The sequence below is a fragment of the Salmo trutta genome, chromosome 6 (assembly GCF_901001165.1).
Source record: "Salmo trutta chromosome 6, fSalTru1.1, whole genome shotgun sequence".
Lineage (NCBI taxonomy): Eukaryota > Metazoa > Chordata > Actinopteri > Salmoniformes > Salmonidae > Salmo > Salmo trutta.
In genome coordinates, this window is record NC_042962.1 from 19,340,250 (window position 1) to 19,358,046 (window position 17,797).

The following is a 17,797-nucleotide window of genomic DNA, read 5'->3' on the forward strand; positions in this document are numbered from 1 at the left end:
GTATCTGTCGCTGAATAACATCTCCACAGCATGATGCTGCCAACACCATGCTTCACCGTAGGGATGGTGCCACACGTGACGCTTGGCATTCAGGCCAAAGAGTTCAATCTTGGTTTCATCAGGCCAGAGAATCTTGTTTCTCATGATCTGAGAGTCCTTAGGTGTCTTTTAGCAAACTCCAACCGGGCTGTCATGTGCATTTTACTGAGGAGTGGCTTCCATTTGGCCATGCTACCATAAAGGCCTGATTGGTGGAGTGCTTCAGAGATGGTTGTCCTTCTGGAAGGTTTTCCCATCTCGACAGAGGAACACTGGAGCTGTGTCAGAGTGATCATCGGGTTCTTGGTCACCTCCCTGACCAAGGCCCTTCTCCCCCGATTGCTCAGTTTGTCCAGGTGACCAGCTCTAGGAAGAGTCTTGGTGGTTCTAAACTTCTTCCATTTAAGAATGATGGAGGCGACTGTGTTATTTTGGACCTTCAATGCTGCCAAAATGTTTTGGTACCCATCCCCAGATCTGTGCCTCGCCGTAATCCTGTCTCGGAGATCTACGGACTATTCCTTCAACCTCATGGCTTGGTTTTTGCTCAGACATGCACTGTCAACTGTGGGACCTTATATAGACAGGTGTGTGCCTTTCCAAATCATGTCCAATCAATTGAATTTACCATAGGTGGACTCCAATCAAGTTGTAGAAACATCTCAAGGATGATCAATGGAAACAGGGTGCACCTAAACTCAATTTTGAGTCTCATATTAAAGGGTCTGAATAGTTATGTAAATAAGGTATTTCAGTTTTTTATTCTTAATACATTTGCAAAAAAAATTAAAGACCGGTTTTTGCTTTGGGATTATTAGATATTGTGTGTGTAGATTGTGTGTAAAATAGGTACCAGGATGCACTATTCCATGGAACCTTTTTAGGCCCTCGGCGCTTCTGTACTAGATATATACAGTGCCTTCAGAAAGTATTCATACCCCTGGACTTATTCCACATTTTGTTGTTAAAGCCTGAATTGAAAATGTATTAAATTCTTCTCTTTTTTTCACACCCATCTACACACAATAAATACCCCATAATGGCAAAGTGAAATGTTGAATTGTTTGCAAATATATTGAAAATGAAATACAGAAATATCAAATTTACATAAGTATTCACACCCCTGAGTCAATACTTTGCAGAAGTACCTTTACAGCCGAGTCTTTCTGGGTAAGTCTAAGAGCTTTGCACACCTGGATTGTGCAATATTTGTCCATTATTCTTTTCTAAATTCTTCAAGTTCTGTCAAGTTGGTTGTTGATCATTGCTAAACAAGCATTTTCAGATCTTGCCATATATTTTCAGGTAGATTTAAATCAAAACTGTAACTCGGCCACTCAGGAACATTCATTGTCTTCTTGGTAAGCAACTTCAGTGTAGATTTGGCCTTGTGTTTTAGTTTATTGTCCTGCTGAAAGGTGGAAAGCAGACTGAACCAGGTTTTCCTTTAGGATTTTGCCTGTGCTTAGCAACATTCCATTTGCTTTTTATCTGGAAAGAACTCCCCAATCCTTAACAATTACATGCATACCCATAACATGATGCAGCCACCACTTTGCTTGAAAATATGGAGAGTGGTACTCAGCAACGTGTTGTATTGGTGCTGCCCCAAGAATCACACTTTGTATTAAAGACAAAAAAGTGAATTGCTTTGCAATTTTTTTGCAGCATTACTTTAGTGCAACAGGATGCATGTTTTGGAACATTTTTTATTCTGTACAGGCTTCCTAATTTTCACTCTGTCAATCAGGTTAGTATTTTGGAGTAACTGCAATGTTGTTGATCCCATCCTCAGTTTTCTCCTATCACGGCCATTAAACTCTGTAACTGTTTTAAGTCACCATTGGCAACATGGTGAAATCCCTAAAGGTTTTCTTCCTCTCCGGTAATTGAGCTAGGAAGGACGCCTGTATCTTTGTATTGATTGGGTGTATTGATAATTAATCATTTCACTAGAGGTCGACCGATTATGATTTTTCAACGCCGATACCGATTATTGGAGGCCCAGAACTGCCGATGTCGATTAATCAGCCGATTTTTTTGTTTGGTTGTTTTTTATTTGTAATAATGACAATTACAACAATACTGAATGAACACTTATTTTAACTTAATATAATGCATCAATAAAATCAATTTAGCCTCAAATAAATAATGAAACATGTTCAATTTGGTTTAAATAATGCAAAAGCAAAGTGTTGGAGAAGAAAGTAAAAGGGCATTATGTGCCATGTAAGAAAGATAACGTTTAAGTTCCTTGCTCAGAACATGAGAACATATGAAAGCTGGTGGTTCCTTTTAACATGAGTCTTCAATATTCCCAGGTAAGAAGTTTTAGGTTGTAGTTATTATAGGAATTATAGGACTATTTCTCTCGATACGATTTGTATTTCATATACCTTTGACTATTGGATGTTCTTATAGGCACTTTAGTATTGCCAGTGTAACAGTATAGCTTCCGTCCCTCTCCTCGCTCCTACCTGGGCTCAAACCAGGAAAACATCGACAACAGCCGCCCTCGAAGCAGCGTTACCCATGTAGAGCAAGGGAAACAACTACTCCAAGTCTCAGAGCGAGTGACGTTTGAAACGCTATTAGCACGCACCCGCTAACTAGCTAGCCATTTCATATAGGTTACACCAGCCTAATCTTGGGAGTTGACAGGCTTGAAGTCATAAACAGCGCAATGCATTGCGAAGGGCTGCTGGCAAAACGCACGAAAGTGCTGTTTTGAATGAATGCTTACGAGCCTGCTGGTGCCTACCATCGCTCAGTCAGACTGCTCTATCAAATCATAGACTTAATTATAACATAATAACACACAGAAACAGGAGCCTTAGGTCATTCATATGGTAGAATCCGGAAACTATCACGTTTATTCTTTCAGTGAAATATGGAACCGTTCCGTATTTTATCTTACGGGTGGCATCCATAAGTCTAAATATTCCTGTTACATTGCACAACCTTCAATGTTATATCATAATTACGTAAATTCTGGCAAATTAGTTCGCAACGAGCCAGGCGGCCCAAACTGTTGCATATACCCTGACTCTGCGTGCAATGAACGGAAGAGAAGTGACATAATTTCACCTGGTTAATATTGCCTGCTAAACTGTATTTCTTATAGCTAAATATGCAGGTTTAAAAATATATACTTCTGTGTATTGATTTTAAGAAAGGCATTGATGTTAATGGTTAGGTACAGTCGTGCTAAGATTGTGCTTTTTTCGCAAATGTGCTTTTGTTAAATCATCCCCCGTTTGGCGAAGTTGGCTGTCTTTATTAGGAAGAAATAGTCTTCACAGTTCGCAACGAGCCAGGCGGCCCAAACTGCTGCATATACCCTGACTCTGTTGCAGAGGTGACACATTTTCCCTAGTTAAAAGAAATTCATGTTAGCAGGCAATATTAACTAAATATGCAGGTTTAAAAATATATACTTGTGTATTGATTTTAAGAAAGACATTGATGTTTATGGTTAAGTGCAAGTTGGAGCAACGACCGTCCTTTTTCGCGAAAGCGCACCGCATCGATTATATGCAACGCAGGACAGGCTAGATAAACTAGTAATATCATCAACCATGTGTAGTTAACTAGTGATTATGATTGATTGATTGTTTTTTATTAGATAAGTGTAATGCTAGCTAGCAACTTACCTTGGCTTCTTACTGCATTCGCGTAACAGGCAGGCTCCTCGTGGAGTGCAATGTAAAGCAGGTGGTTCGAGCGTTGGACTAGTTAACCGTAAGGTTGCAAGATTGAATCCCCAAGCTAACAAGGTAAAAATCTGTCATTCTGCCCCTGAACAAGGCAGTTAACCCACCGTTCCTAGGCCGTCATTGAAAATAAGAATGTGTTCTTAACTGACTTGCCTAGTTAAAAAATATTTATAAAAAAAAAATAAAAAAAATAGGCAAATCGGTGGCCAAAAATATCGATTACCGATTGATAAGAAAACTTGAAATCGGCCCTAATTAATCGGCCATTCCGATTAATCGGTCGACCTCTACATTTTACCATGCTCAAAGGGATATTCATTGTCTGCTTTTTTACCCATCTACCAATAGGTGCCCTTCTTTGCGTGGCATTGGAAAACCTCCCTGGTCTTTGTGGTTGAATCTGGGTTTGAAATTCACTGCTCGAATGAAGGACCTCACAGATAATTGTATGTGTGCTGTACAGAGATGAGGTATGTTAAACACTATTAGTTTCATACAAAGTGAGTACATGCAACTTATTATGTGACTTGTTAAGTACATTTTTATTCATTAACTTTATTAGGCTTGTCATAACAAAGGGGTTGAATATTTTTTGACTCAAGACATGTCATTTTTTATTAATTTGTAAAAATGTTGAAAAACAAATCCATGTAGACATTAGGCCAGTGACAAATACATTATTATTTAGTAGTACAGAAATGTATCCAATTGGTCGTTAGTCTTGTCTCATCGCTGTAACTCCTGTACGGACTCGGGAGAGGCGATGGTCAAGAGCCGTGTGTCCTCCGAATACAACCCAACCAAGCCACACTGCTTATTTACACAATGCCCACTTAACCCGGAAGTCAGCCGCACCAATGTGTCAGTGGAAACACCGTACACCTGGCAACCATGTCAGCATGCACTGTGCCCAGCCCACCACAGGAGTCACTAGTGCGCGATGGGACAAGGACATCCAAACGACACTGGGCCAAATGTGCGCTTCCCCATGGCTCTCCCGGTCACGGCAGGCTGCGACAGAGCCTGGACTCAAACCCAGAATCCCTAGTGGCACAGCTAGCACTGCAATTCAGTGCCTTAGACCACTGCACCACTCGGGAGGTAGACAACTACATTTTTAATTCAGGGTGTAACACAACAAAATGTGGAAAAAGTCAAAGGGAGTGAATACTTTCTGACGGCAAGGGTTTATATACTGAACAAAAATAAATGAATCCAAACAGTGTCACCAGACCATTTATTTTGCGTGGCAAAAGTCGAGAGCAGAACATGCAAATGAGTAAAGTAGAATCTCCAGTGGATTTTGGGGACTGTAATGGATCGTTTCAAATTTGGTGACTGTTTAAGTGTGTTTGTTTTGTGGTAGGTGAATGACACCAGAATCTGTTCCCTATACTCCTGGTCAACCGCCACTGTCTAGCTCCTGGGTAGCAGACTGACTAATTGAAGACCTGCAGTATCTTTAAAAAGGGTCTTTCTTTTTTTAGTTTTAATGAATTGGCAAACATTTCTTAAAACTTGTTTTCACTTTGTCATTATGGGGTATTGTGTGTAGAGTGATGACAAATTTGTTTTATTTAATCAATTTTTGAATAAGGCTGTAACGTAACTTAATGTGGAAAAGGGGAAGGGGTCTGAATACTTTCCAAATGCACCGTACCTGCAGTCAGCATGCCAATTGCACTCTCCCTCAAAACTTGAGACATCGGTGGCATTATGTTGTGTGACAAAATGGCACATTTTAGAGTGGCCTTTTATTGTCCCCAGCACAAAGTGAACCTGTGTAATGATCATGCTGTTTAATCAGCTTCTTGATATGCCACACTTGTCAGGTGACTGGATTATCATGGCAACGGAGAAATGCTCACTAATAAAGATGTAAACAAATTTCTTCACAAAAGTTAAGAGAAATAAGCCTTTTGTGGGATCTTTTATTATAGCTCATGAAACATGGAACCAACACTTTATATGTTGTGTTTATATTTTGGTTCAGTATACTTAGGCATGAACGAATTAACCTGTTAATTTATGTATCCTTATTTAAAAACAAATATATTGTCTTATTTAATCAAAGTTGCTATTTCCAAAGCACTATTCTGTTATTTCTGTTTTAAAAAATGCAGCATTGCAAATCTAGAGCTCCAATCACAACACATTTTCTGTAAAGATGCAGACTGTGGGTTGCAGATTGTGTCATCTGCTGTGGTTCCTCGCTGTCAAGACCCAACATGATGGTAGTGTTGGTCTGTGATCCACTTCAAACTGTCAGTGCATAAATCATGAATCGTGTCGATATTGCAAGAAAATATTGTCATTTCACAAAACAATACCAAAACGTAGCGAAACTAACTGGAACAAGCTAGCTAGCCAAGTTGCTAGCTAAGTTAGTTAGCTAGCTTATTTTAACAGTAATACAAAATGCACCTAAACATTAGCTGACACCTTGAGGCTTGATAAGGGGTAAAAATGTTTTTCCCAGAAGGTTAGACATTTTCGTTATTTGCTAGCTATCTAGGCTACCAGTTAGCATTTACCCCACACATCAAATCACATTATATTTGTCACATGCACCGAATACAACAGGTGTAGTAGACCTTACAGTGAAGCCCTTATCCAACAATGCAGTTTTAAGAAAATACCCCAAAAAAGTAAGCGATAAGAATAACAAAATGAAAGAGCAGCAGTCTTCCCTGTGCCTCAGTTGGCAGAGCATGGTGTGTGCAACGCCAGCGTTGTGGGTTCGATTCCCATGGGGGGCCAGTACAAAAAAAATAAAAATAAATGCATGAAATGAAATGTATGCATTCACTACTGTAAGTCGCTCTGGATAAGAGGGTCTGCTAAATGACTAAAATGTAAATAACAATAGTGGGGCTATATACAGTGGGTGCTGGTACAGAGTCAATGTGCAGGCCCACTGGTATTGAGGTAATATGTAGGTAGAGTTATTAGCTAGCTTACCCTACTGTGTGCTGGACAAATTAGCTAACATTTCGTCATTCTAGTTACTAAGATAAATAAAACATCTCAAATTAGCTACTCACTGTAGCATTAACTTCTTTTGAGTTACTTCTTTCTTTCTCCAGTTGTCAGTTCGACCACACACCGTTTATGCACTCATTTGTGGAGGACAAATTCAGAAATGACAGTTGGAACTCCACAGCAGAAAAGATGTGATTGTTGTTGCTAGGTTACCAGTTACAGTGCTTGCTTTTAGCTTGCGGTTTGCGCACACCTTTATCCAGAGGGAATACAACAATTATAGCTAGTGTCAGAAATAATGATATGGATTTAATATTTGTCAAATTATTGAGCATGTCCTCAAAACTCAAATAATCATCAGAAGTTGTCCTTAATTAGCATATCAAGATCCTGATATGGACCTCAGTCAAGAGCATATGCATTGTATGTGTGGAGAAAAAGGGTAGTGTAAGGGTTTGGGTTAGGTGCTACCCAGTATGGTGAAGAAAGGAGTGTCTTTGTAGTGTATTTATTTGTGTGTGTGTGGGGTGGGGTGGGCTTAAGGGTAGGACTTGTCAGATAGGTGGGGCCGGAGAGAGTTCCAGAGCCTAGGAGCAACCCTGGAGAAGGCCCTGTCGCCGAAGCTTTAGAGCTTCGACCTGGGGATGACAAGGTGCTGTGGTGCAACGGAATGCGAGTGTGGGTTGGTAGAGGAGAAGGTCTGAGAGGTAAGGGGGGGGCAAGGTGCTGAAGGGCTTTGTAGGTCAGAAAGAGGATCTTGTAATAAATGCGTTAGGAGACAGGGAGCCAGTGGAGCTCACAGAGGACAGGCGTGATGTGCTGCCAGTACTTAGTGTGGGTGAGTTTTGAACCATTTGGAGTTTATGGAGGGAGCTTGAGTTGATGCCGAAGAGTAATGAGTTGTACTAGTCAAGACGGGAGGAGTTGATTTTATGTATGAGAGTTTCAGCAGCAGGATGGGAGAGGGAGGACTTGACTTTGGCAATGTTGCGGATGTGGAAGAATGAGGATTTGACAGTCTGTCTTATGTGGTGGCGAAAGGAGAGGGTGGAGTCCAGAATGAAGCCAAGGTTGCATGCATGCATGGAGGGAGAGAGAGAGAGACAGTGGTCTCGTTAATGGTGAGGTTGCCAGCTTTGGTGAGGGTGGATTAGGTGCCTATGAGGATGAGTTCCATTTTATCACTATTGTGCTTGAGGAAGTTTTGTTGCGTCAATGTTTTAATTTCAGAGAGGCAGGATTCGTTGTGGGTCAGAGGTGGGTTGAGGAGGGATTTGGTGCTGAGGTAGATCTAGGTGTCATCAGCATAGCAGTGGAAGGTTGAAGTGGCAGAGGATCTGACCTAGGGGGAGGATGTAGATAATGAAAAGTAAGGGACACAGCACAGAGCCCTGGGGGACACCGTGTATAACTGCAGCTGAGTCTGAGGTGTGGCCATTAAGGGAAATGTAGTGGATCCGGTTTGTGAGGTATGATTGTTGCCAGGAGAGTGCAGTGCCCTCAACACCCAGACCCTCAAGCCTGGTGAGGAGGATCTGATGGCTCACTGTGTCAAAAGCGGTACTCAGGTCAAGGAAAATCAGGATGTTGAGGGCACCAGCATCAGCAGAGGTGAGAAGGTTATTGATAAATTTGAGAAGGGCAGTTTCAGGAGGGGTGGAAACCAGACTAGCAGGTGGGTTTGTAATTGGAAGACAACAGTACGATCCAGAGTCTTGGCAAGGAAGGGGAGGTTGGAAGTTATTGAGGATGATAGTGTCCAGTCCTGGCTTTGTTAAATCAAATCAAATTTATTTATATAGCCCTTCGTATATCAGCTGAAATCTCAAAGTGCTGTACAGAAACCCAGCCTAAAACCCCAAACAGCAAGCAATGCATGTGAAAGAGGCACGGTGGCTAGGAAAAACTCCCTAGGAAAAACTCCCTAGAAAGGCCAAAAACCTAGGAAGAAACCTAGAGAGGAACCAGGCTATGAGGGGTGGCCAGTCCTCTTCTGGCTGTGCCGGGTGGATATTATAACAGAACATGGTCAAGATGTTAAAATGTTCATAAATGACCAGCATGGTCAAATAATAATAATCATTGTAGTTGTCGAGGGTGCAACAAGCACGTCCGGTGAACAGGTCAGGGTTCCGTAGCCGCAGGCAGAACAGTTGAAACTGGAGCAGCAGCATGGCCAGGTGGACTGGGGACAGCAAGGAGTCATCATGCCAGGTAGTCCCGAGGCATGGTCCTAGGGCTCAGGTCCTCCGAGAGAAAGAAAGAATGAGAGAAAGAGAGAATTAGAGAGAGCATATTTAAATTCACACAGGACACCGGATAAGACAAGAGAATACTCCAGATGAAACAGACTGACCCTAGCCCCCCGGCACATAAACTACTGCAGCATAAATACTGGAGGCTGAGACAGGAGGGATCAGAAGACACTGTGGCCCCATCCGATGATGGGGGTGACTCACAGATTCAAGGACCCTGCTTTAGCGGCCAATTTCATCAACAAGAACGTGAAAGCGACTGTTGCACTGCATGATGTGGAACAAATGGTTAGCTGGTCTTGTTAGCAGGCTAGTTAGCAGGCCGGCTGGTAGACTGGTTGGCTAGCGAAGCCAACTTTGCTGGGTTCATCGACACTTGAATGTCATTCTCTTTTTTATTTGTATTTTTTAATTTCCATTTTCATTGGTGAGTATACAGTTGACTCCCCACTATAGTGTGTGCGTGTGTACTATTCCACTCACATTATTGTTTTTTGTTTGTATCATTAATATTTGATTTGGATCTAAGCCGCCTCTAATGCCAATATCTGTCTGTTTTCATGGTTCAGTCGTAGTTTTACCATTTGTATTGCTCTTAAACCTCTCATAAATGGTCACAAATCTCAGGTAGCACAGAGTAAGAGTTATCATGCTTTTCTCTAAACTTTTTTTGTATTTAGGGTTTTGCTTGCATCTCAGTTGGGGAGATGCTTCGGCAAGGGAGGTTGTGAGGGAAGGGGTTTTTCCCTCTTTATTTGTATATAGTTTTTACATGTTTTTTAGTGCTTCGTACCTTGTCTTTGTTTTTTAAATTTGCGCTATTAGGTTCAACTAAGATCTTTAGTTTACATTGTACCTTGTCCTTTACACGTCCACTCTCAATTAAGACATGACTCAGCCTAGTGTAGCCCATCCAGCTGGAGGGAATGGCTTTAATTTTCTTACTTGGAACTGCAGCGGCATAAGTAACCAAGTTAAACGTAGAAAGGAGCTACACCACCTTCATCAATTGAAAGCTCACATCATCTTTCTCCAAGAAACTCATCTGAAGGTATCACAACACTCAAGTCTTAGGTGCAGATGGGTGGGTCAGATGTTCCATTACTCATTTCAGAATAAGGCAAGAGGGGTGGCTATTTTACTTCACAGATCGGTACCTTTTACATGTTCTAATGTGATTGCAGATCCCCATGGAAGATACATAATTGTCAATGTTAGACTGCTCAATATGAATGTACTTCTTGTTAATATTTATGCTCCTAATTGGGACAATGGTGATTTTTTTCAAATCGGTTTTCTCTACACTGCCCGATATGTCTTCCTATATGTTGATCTTAGGTGGGGATTTTAACTGTTGGTTAGACCCACATTTGGATCGATCCTCCACTAAACCTACTACCATGTCAACCTCAGCTAGAGTTGTCCGAACCTTTATGTCTGAATTTGCAGTTTCAGACCCTTGGAGAATATGCTTTTCCAGATGGATTAAACACTCTTTTTTTCTCATCAGTTCACAACACTTTTACGCGCATAGACTACTTCCTTGTAGATGACAGACTTCTCAATTCCATATCTTCATGTTCATATAATCCAATTGTTGTATCTGACCATGCCCCATCTTATCATAGAAGTAGTCTTTCAAACTGTTGAAAATCTGCGACCTCATTAGCGGCTAAATACTCAACTGCTCAGTAATGAATACTGTCAATTTTGTTTTATTCTTTCAGTGAAATACGTAACCGTTCCGTATTTTATTGAACGGGTGTCATCCATAAGTCTAAATATTGCTGTTACATTGCACAACCTTCAATGTTATGTCATAATTATGTACAATTCTGTCAAATGAATTACGGTCTTTGTTAGGATGAAATGGTCTTCACACAGTTCGCAACGAGCCAGGCGGCCCAAACTGCTGCATATACCCTAACTCTGCTTGCACAGAACGCAAGAGAAGTGACACAATTTCCCTAGTTAATATTGCCTGCTAACATTAATTTCTTTTAACTAAATATGCAGGTTTAAAAAAATATACTTGTGTATTGATTTTAAGAAATCATTGATGTTTATGGTTAGGTACATTGTTGCAACGACAGTCCTTTTTTCGTGAATGTGCTTGTTAAATCATCACCCGTTTGGCGAGGTAGGCTGTGATTCGATGATAAATTAATAGGCACCCCATTGATTATTCGCAACGCAGGACAAGCTAGATAAACTAGTAATATCATCAACCATGTGTAGTTAACTAGTGATTATGTTAAGATTGATTGGTTTTTATTAGATAAGTTTAATGCTAGCTAGCAACTTACCTTGGCTCCTTGCTGCACTCGCGAAACAGGTGCTCAGCCTGCCACGCAGTCTCCTCGTGGAGTGCAACGTAATCGGCCATAATCGGCGTCCAAAATGCAGATTACCGATTATTATGAAAACTTGAAATCGGCCCTAATTAATCGGTCGACCTCTACGTATCAGGGAATAAACTGAATCTCAGTAAAAGCGAATTGATGCCGCTTAATATGGCCGCAAAAAAATCCCCTTTACATAACTTGCCATTTAAAATTGCTCACAGTAGCTTTATTTATCTCGGGGTACATCAGATTTGAAAACCTTTTTCAAGCCAACTTTGCTCCTCTTTTAACCCGTACTAAGGACGATTTGGAAAGCTGGTCTTTGCTACACCTAACCTTAGTCACAATAATTAATTATAGTAAAATGAATACTCTCCCTAAATTCTTATATCTCTATCACTGCCTACCGATTTTTCTTCCCAATACATTTTTCAAAAAGATTGACGGCCTAATTCTACCTTTTATATGGGACAAAAAGCCCCCTAGGATACGAAAACAGCTTTTGCAGAGGCCCAAACCAGATGGCGGTCTAACTCTACCGGATTTCAGATTCTATTATTGGGCCGCTAACCTTAGGATCATTCAGTACTGGTTGCAGAGAGATATTCCCACCCCCAATTTGGCTATAGATGGAGACCGCCTCATCTATACCGGCATCATTGTCTTCCCTCGCTCACTCCTCCATTACAGGCCCTTACTCTTCCTTCACCAAAAATATGTGTCAAAACAACATTGAAGATCTGGAATCAATTTAGCCGCCACTTTGGGTTTCAGACAACCTCTTCTTTTGCTCCAGTAGCCTCAAACCCAGCTTTTCCCCCATCTATGGTTGATGGTGCTTTCTCAACATGGTCTAGTCTCGGTATTAAAAGATTCAGAGTTCTGTATATTAACAATACATTTAGTGCCTTTGAACAATTATCAGATACATTTGGTCTCCCCAGACATAAATTCTTTAGGATCTTACAAGTCCGGAGTTACGTCCACAGCATAGATCCCTGATTTCGCACCCTTCCTGGTGAAACACATTTTGACACATTTCTTATCCCTCTTCCTACTCTGAAAGACACCATGTAGCTGTTTTGTAGTTGGAGGGGAAAGTTCCGTGGGCGAGGGAGAGGTTGATGATGTGTGTGATATATAGACAGAGAGCAAGCAGGCAGGCTTTAATGAGAACAGGGAGGAGAGGAAGTTGTAGTCTTGGATGGCATGGTGAGTTTTGAGATATAAGGAGAGTAAATGGGGGCTAATTTGGAGAGCCGAGGTTTCAGGGGTGACGGTTTGGAGGTTGACGGGGGAGGGGCGGTTAAGAGAGATTGAACAGTCAGTAATGAGATTTTTTGGTGATCTTGTCCTTGAAAAACTAAAGGAAGGAGTTTTAGAGTTCAGTGGAGGGAGTAGAGAAGGTGTGGTCACGGGGCTGAAGTGGTTTGCTGACAGTGGATAACAGAGTCTGGGAGTTCTTATTGGAGCTGTTGATGATATTGGAGAAATAAGTGGACCTGGCAACACAGAGCATCACTGTAGGTGGAGTTTGTAGGCCTCAGCGTGGACAGTGAGCCCAGACTTCCTGCTCAGCCACTCCAGGTGGCGGCCAGCATGCTTCAGGGCGCGGAGCTCAGGGGTAAACCAGTGTGGGGAGGAGGGGAAGGAGCAAGAGACAGGTTTAGTTTGGAGTGGGCCAGAGAGTTGAGGGAGACAGAGCATTGAATTTGGCAGCTAGTTCATCAGGTGAGTTGGAGGTGTGGTCAATGGGCAGGGCGGAGCAGATGGCATCAGAACTTTGATGTTGTGGAAGGAGATGAGGCATTTGTCAGTGTTGTGTGGTGAGTATGAGGTAAGAGAGAAATTAAGAATCTTGTGTTCAGACAGTGGGAATATGGAGGGGGAAATATAAGCCAACAGAGCAAACAAGGTCAAGTATGTGTCCCTTGATGTGAGTGGGAAAATTGACATGTTAGGTAATATTGAAACAGTACCTAACAGCCATGAAATCAGAGGCAAGTTTTGAGATTGTGTGCACGTGAGTAATTCAGATAGTTCAGAGAGGAATGATTCGTTAGCTTTACACCCTGACTACACTGCTCGCGCCGTGTGCACCGAGCGTTGCAAAATAAATGTAGAAATCTATATTATTCAATTATTGCACCTACTGTGCTCACGCGTCTCAACGAGCGTCTGCGTTGCCAAGGGCTAAAATAGAAGTCAGTTCTATTTGTGATGCAGATCGCGGTGCAAGTCCTGCCTCTCCCATCTCCTCATTGGTTTATAGAAGCAGATACCCACGTGCCATCTCCTCATTGGTTATACCCACGTGGGTGATTGAAAGACGAACTGTATTGTCGGTCGTCGTGGTAATATTATAACATTTTAGATGCCAATCACCATATAAGTTCAAAGAAGAAAAAGCCTGGAAGGCGGAGAGATGACTAGAAACGATTCGGTTGACCGTTTTACGTGTGGATTAATTTGTCGGAGTAGAGGACCTTGTGCATTTCAGGTAAAATAACAACTCAATGTTTATATCCCAGGACAAATTAGCTAGCAACAGCAAGCTAGCTATATAGGACAAATTAGCTAGCAAGTGCAAGCGCTAGCTAGCTAAATTGCGTAAATGTTTAATGCTTTTCGACCTGTCCCCAAATTAATGTAATTGGTTCAGAGTTTGTTTTGATATTTTAACCTGCGTGTCGTGATCGCGTTTGGTGTGGGGGGACAAAATACATTTATGCACGATGGTGCACAATGGCACACGTGCGCAGCCGGTTTGGGTTCCGTGTTAGGAGGACGGTACACAAGGATAGTGGTTATGGTGCAAAATAATTTGTAGGCAATGTATTCAAATGAAGAGACAGTAGGGAGACTGTACAGTTATTTAGATTTTGGAGTTGTTACAGTACAATGAGGCCGCCACCATGGCCGGTGGAGCGGTGGTGACACAGGTAGCCATAACCAGCGGGAGTTAAGAGAAAATAAATCACCAGGTTGTTGCCAGTTAGGAGGAGGATGTCTAGCTTGTCAGATATTAATTCATGAAGCAAGGTGGCTTTGTTGTTCATTGATCGAGTGTTGAGGAGAGCAAAGTAAATATTGTGAGACTGACGTTTTTCAGCGGCAGGGACTGGGAGACTAGTCAGGATTGAGGGAAAGATGAATGGAGCAAAGTACAGAGAGATCCTTGGTGAAAACCTGCTCCAGAGCACTCAGGACCTCAGACTGGGACCAAGGTTCACCTTCCAACAGGACAGCGACTCTAAGCACACAGCCAAGACAACGCAGGAGTGACTTCGGGACAAGTCTCTGAATGTTCTTGAGTGGCCCAGCCAGAGCCCGGACTTGAACCCAATCAAACATCTCTGGAGAGACCTGAAAATAGCTGTTTAGCGACGCTCCCCATCCAACCTGACAGAGCTTGAGAGGATCTGCAGAGAAGAATGGGAGATACACCCCAAATACCGGTGTGCCAAGCTTGTAGCGTCATACCCAAGAAGACTCAAGGCTGTAATCGCTGCCAAAGGTGCTTCAACAAAGTACTGAGTAAAGGGTCTGAATGCTTATGTAAATGTTATATTTCAGATTTTTTTATTTTATAAATTTGCAAATATTTCTAAACCTGTTTTTGCTTTGTCATTATGGGGTATTGTTTGTAGATTGATGAGAGGGAAAAAAATAATTTAATCCATTTTAGAATAATGTAACAAAATGTGGAAAAAGTCAAGGGGTCTGAATACTTTTGAAATGCACTGCTAGACATGACTCGGCCGTTGTGTTGAAGAATTTGGGAATTTTGTCTCATGTATAATAAATTCTATACATTAGTTTATACTGATTTTATCATACATTTTCGTTAACTGTAATTTTGTTAGTTATGCTCCAATTTTCCCTCATCTTCTGCCAACATCAGTTATTTTTAAGTCTTGGTTCTAATAGTTTTTTTTTTTTTTCTAAAAGATTGTCAGTTGGATATGCTCTCTGCAAGGTTTTGTATATCTTTCCTATCATATGAACATCCTTTTCTGACTCAAATAAGATTCCCTCAAGGTTGTTCTGATGTCCAAAAGATTTCAAATCAGAATTTTGTGATATGTAACTTTTAAGTTGCATGTAATACTGAACAAAAATATAAATACAACATGTAACAATTTCAAAGATTTTACTGAGTTACAGTTGATAGAAAGAAATCAGTCAATTGAAATACATTCATTAGTCCCTAATCTATGTATTTAGGCTCACCCACTTGGGAGCCAGGTCCACCCTCTGGGGAGCCAGGCCCAGCCAATCAGAATGAGTTTTTTCCAACAAAAGGGCTTTTTTTTTACAGAAATACTCCTCAGCACCCCTTCCTCAGATGATCTCATAGGTGAATAAGCCATATGTGGTGGTCCTGGGCTGGCGTGGTTACACGTGTTCTGCGTTTGTGAGGCCGGTTGGGTGTACTGCCAAATTCTCTAAAACGATGTTGGAGGCGGCTTATGCTCGAGAAATGAACATTCAGTTCCCTGGCAACAGCTCTGTTGAACATTCCTGCAGTCAGCATGCCAATTGTACGCTCCCTCAACTTGAGACATCAGTGACATTGTGTTGTGTGACAAAACTGCACATTTTAGAGTGACCTTTTTTGTCCCCAGCACAAGGTTCACCTGTGTAATGATCATGCTGTTTAATCGGCTTCTTGATATGCCACACCTGTCAGGTAAATGGATTATCTTGGCAAAGGATAAATGCTCACTAACAGGGATTTTGTGTACAAAATTTGAGAGAAAAGCTTTTGGGTGTATGGAACATTTCTGGTATCTTTTATTTTAACTCATGAAATAATTTTTGTTCAGTGTACTATGTTGTTGCTCCATCCTCAGTTTTCTGCTGTAGCAGTCATTAAGCTCTGTTACTGTTTCAACGTCACCATTGGCCTCATGGTGAAATCCCTGAGCGGTTTCCTTCCTCTCCAGCAACTGAGTTAGGAAGGATGCCTTTATCTTTGTAGTGACTGGGTGTATTGATACACCATCAAAAGTGGAATTAATAACTTCACCATGCTCAAAGGGATATTCAATGTCTGTTTATTTTGTTTTTACCCATCTACCGATAGGTGCCCTTCTTTGCGAGGCATTGGAAAGCCTCCCTGGTCCCGTGTGGCTCAGTTGGTAGAGCATGGTGTTTGCAATGCCAGGGTTGTGGGTTCGATTCCCACGGGGGACCAGTACGGGAAAAGAATGTATGAAATGTATGTATTCACTACTGTAAGTTGCTCTGGATAAGAGCGTCTGCTAAATGACTAAAATGTAAATGTCTTTGTTGTTGAATCTGTGTTTAAAATTCACTGCTCGACTGGGAGACCTTACAGATAATTGTATGTGTGGGATACAAAGATGAGGTAGTCATTAAAATATAATGTTAAACACTATTATTGCACACAGAGTGAGTCCATGTAACTTATGTGACTTTTTAAGCTAACCTTTACTCCTGAACTTATTTAGGCTTGCCATAACAAAGTGGTTGAATAATTATTGACTCAAGACATTTTATAAAAATTATGGGGCACTATGGGGCATTGTGTGTAGACCAGTGATTCAGGTTTCTGGTGCATCGGTTTGTGTCAAGAATTACAACGCTGCTGGGTTTTTGACTCATAACAGTTTCCTGTGTGTATTAACAATGGTCTACCAAAAGAACATCCAGCCAATTTGACACAACTGTGGGAAGCATTGGAGTCAGCATGGGCCAGCAACCCTGTGGAACGCTTTCGACACCTTGTAGAGTCCATTCCCCGACGAATTGAGGCTGTTCTGAGGGCCGGGGGGGGAGGGGGATATGGCCAATTTACCATGGCTAAGGGCTGTTCTTACTCACGACGCAACGCGGAGTGCCTGGATACAGCCTTTAGCTGTGGTATATTGGCCATAAACCACAAACTCCTGAGGTGTCTTATTGCTATTATTAACTGGTTAACAACGTAATTAGAACAGTAAACATACATATTTTTTGTCATACCCGTGGTATACGTTCTCATATACCATGGCTCTCAGCCAATAAGCATTCAGGGCTCAAACCACCCAGTTTATATTGTTCTCTGTATGCTGAATGCATGCCAATTTGCAAAAATTTGTGAAAAGGTTGTACATAATTACATAAATACAATAACATAAGCACATCAGGGTATGCACACATCTACTTTTGTAATTAATGATGATGGCTAAGTCATACAAAATTGTATTTTGAGGATGCCATTCAGGAAGGGAAACTGAATGAGTGTTTTTTATTGTTCAGTGATCATCTAGAATGAATTCCTTAACAGTCCAACGATCTTCCCCTATGCCTCATCATATCCTTGAAATGAGACCATTCCAACAAAACAAACAAACAACAACAAAGCTCATCCCAGAACCTCATTGTGATTGGCTACAGTTTTGTCACAGACTCAGACACTAACCCTCTCCCCTCACAGATTAATTGCTTCCTG

General features: G+C 41.5%; 1 protein-coding gene across 7 annotated transcripts in view; it reads left to right on the forward strand.

Annotated features, from left to right (window-relative positions):
- ofcc1 (orofacial cleft 1 candidate 1) overlaps positions 1-17,797 on the forward strand; it is a 167,502-nt gene that overhangs the window by 23,426 nt on the left and 126,279 nt on the right. The window lies entirely within an intron of this gene.